This window comes from Carlito syrichta, unplaced genomic scaffold, assembly GCF_000164805.1.
Source record: "Carlito syrichta isolate Samal-C Ts95f unplaced genomic scaffold, Tarsius_syrichta-2.0.1 Scaffold302918, whole genome shotgun sequence".
Classification (NCBI taxonomy): Eukaryota; Metazoa; Chordata; class Mammalia; order Primates; family Tarsiidae; genus Carlito; species Carlito syrichta.
In genome coordinates this window covers 253,467-255,324 of record NW_007247014.1, presented here as the reverse complement: position 1 = coordinate 255,324, position 1,858 = coordinate 253,467, and the positions used below count along the sequence as shown (strand labels likewise).

The 1,858-nt window shown below is 43.5% G+C and overlaps 1 pseudogene; it reads left to right on the top strand.

Annotated features, from left to right (window-relative positions):
* The first annotated feature begins 328 nt into the window (after positions 1 to 328).
* On the top strand, positions 329 to 1,276 carry LOC103259613 (annotated as a pseudogene).
* The last annotated feature ends 582 nt before the right edge of the window (positions 1,277 to 1,858 follow it).

Below are 1,858 nucleotides of genomic sequence, written 5' to 3'. Positions count from 1 at the left end.
CGGCCTTAATGAAAACTGGAAACTAGGCTCGAGTCCTGCAAAAGAGAGGGAGGAGACTGCGGCAATGGTAGCAGCGGATGATGAAAGCCCTATGAAGCAGAAGGGTAGCCAGCACCACAGACAGGGAGGCGGAAGGCCAGTGAGCAAAGCACTGGGGACACTGCTGCCATCCTATTTGCCTGCCTCGCCGCACTCCTAGACACACTTCTCGCCTACAGATCCTACCTTGCCAGCTCTTGCAAGCACTCGCTCGGCTGGTTGCCAAACTATCCTTCCACAGAGGCTCATAGCGGAGGCAGAGGCGAAGTGTCCGATTTGAACACCAGGCATGAAGACCCCCAATGCACAGGAGGCAGAAGGGCAACAAACCAGGGCAGCTGCGGGACGGGGCACTGGCTCTGCAAACATGACAAAGAAAAAAGCCTCCCAAAAGAAGCAGAGGGGCAGACCTTCCTCCCAACCCTGTAGGAACATCGTGGGCTGCAGAATTTCTCACGGATGGAAGGAAGGAGATGAGTCCATCACCAGTGGAAAGGAACCATTCTGGATCAGGTGCCTATAAACCCCTCTCTTTATCTGGTGAAATATGATGGAATTGACTGTGTCTATGGACTGGAGCTTCACAGAGATGAGAGGGTCTTGTCTCTTAAAATTCTTTCCGACAGGGTGGCATCATCTCAAATTAGTGGTGCCAACCTTGCAAATTCCATAATTGGCAAAGCAGTGGAACACATGTTTGAGCATGAGCATGGTTCTAAGGATGAATGGAGGGGGATGGTCTTAGCCCAAGCACCTATCATGAAAGCCTGGTTTTATATCACCTACGAGAAAGATCCTGTCTTGTACATGTACCAGCTTCTAGATGATTATAAAGAAGGTGACCTCCACATCATGCCAGAGTCCAGTGAGTTCTCCAGCAGAGAGAGAGCCAGGAGGAGTTGTAGATGGCCTGATAGGTAAGCATGTGGAATATACCAAAGAAGATAACTCCAAAAGGATTGGCATGGTCATTCACCAAGTGGAAGCTAAACCCTCTATGTAATTCATCAGGTTTGATGATGATTTCCATATCTATGTCTATGATTTGGTGAAAAAGTCCTAACTGTTAAGGTAAAATTTGCCACTTTTGTGGGAAACCAAATGTATAATTTGTAGACACTTTGAAAATGTTTCTTTTCAGTATATTGAAAGCTTAAGGGTCCCTGATAACCCCACATCTTTGCCAGCATAACTGTTGTTTTGTTCTAAAAATACGAATTTATGTGGACATGAAAAATATATATATATATATATATATATATATATATATATATTTTTTTTTTTTTTTTAGTTGGAGTTTCACTCTGATGCCCAGACTGGAGTGCAGAAACAGCTGTCGGGCTCTGTTGCCTACGTCTGCTGGGTCTATACCACAATCCCACATCAAACCAGAGCATAAGAATTTGGCTTACCCGGTCCCCCTAACTCTGTCTATTATAAATTGTCTTGAGGGGAGAAAGTCTCCGTCCCATAACATCAACCAATCAGAAGCCTATGTCCCTATGCCCACCGAGCTCCCTTTAAAAACCTTATTCTCTAATTCTTTGGGAAGTCGAATTTGAAACATTTCTCGCAACCTCCTCACTCAGTCATTTTGCCATATTAAATTTTTCTCTAAGTAATAGCTATTTTGATATTTTATGTGTAGTAGACATAACAACTCAGTCTGACTAGAACATCGGTGTCAGGGCATTTACGTAGATGGAGTGATACAACTGCTTTAGACTTATTCATACATTAAAAGGAAAAAAGCTACCCCTCAAAGAAAAAATGTAACATTTATCTTCACAGAGTAAAAAGTGTTAAAAGTCATAATCAC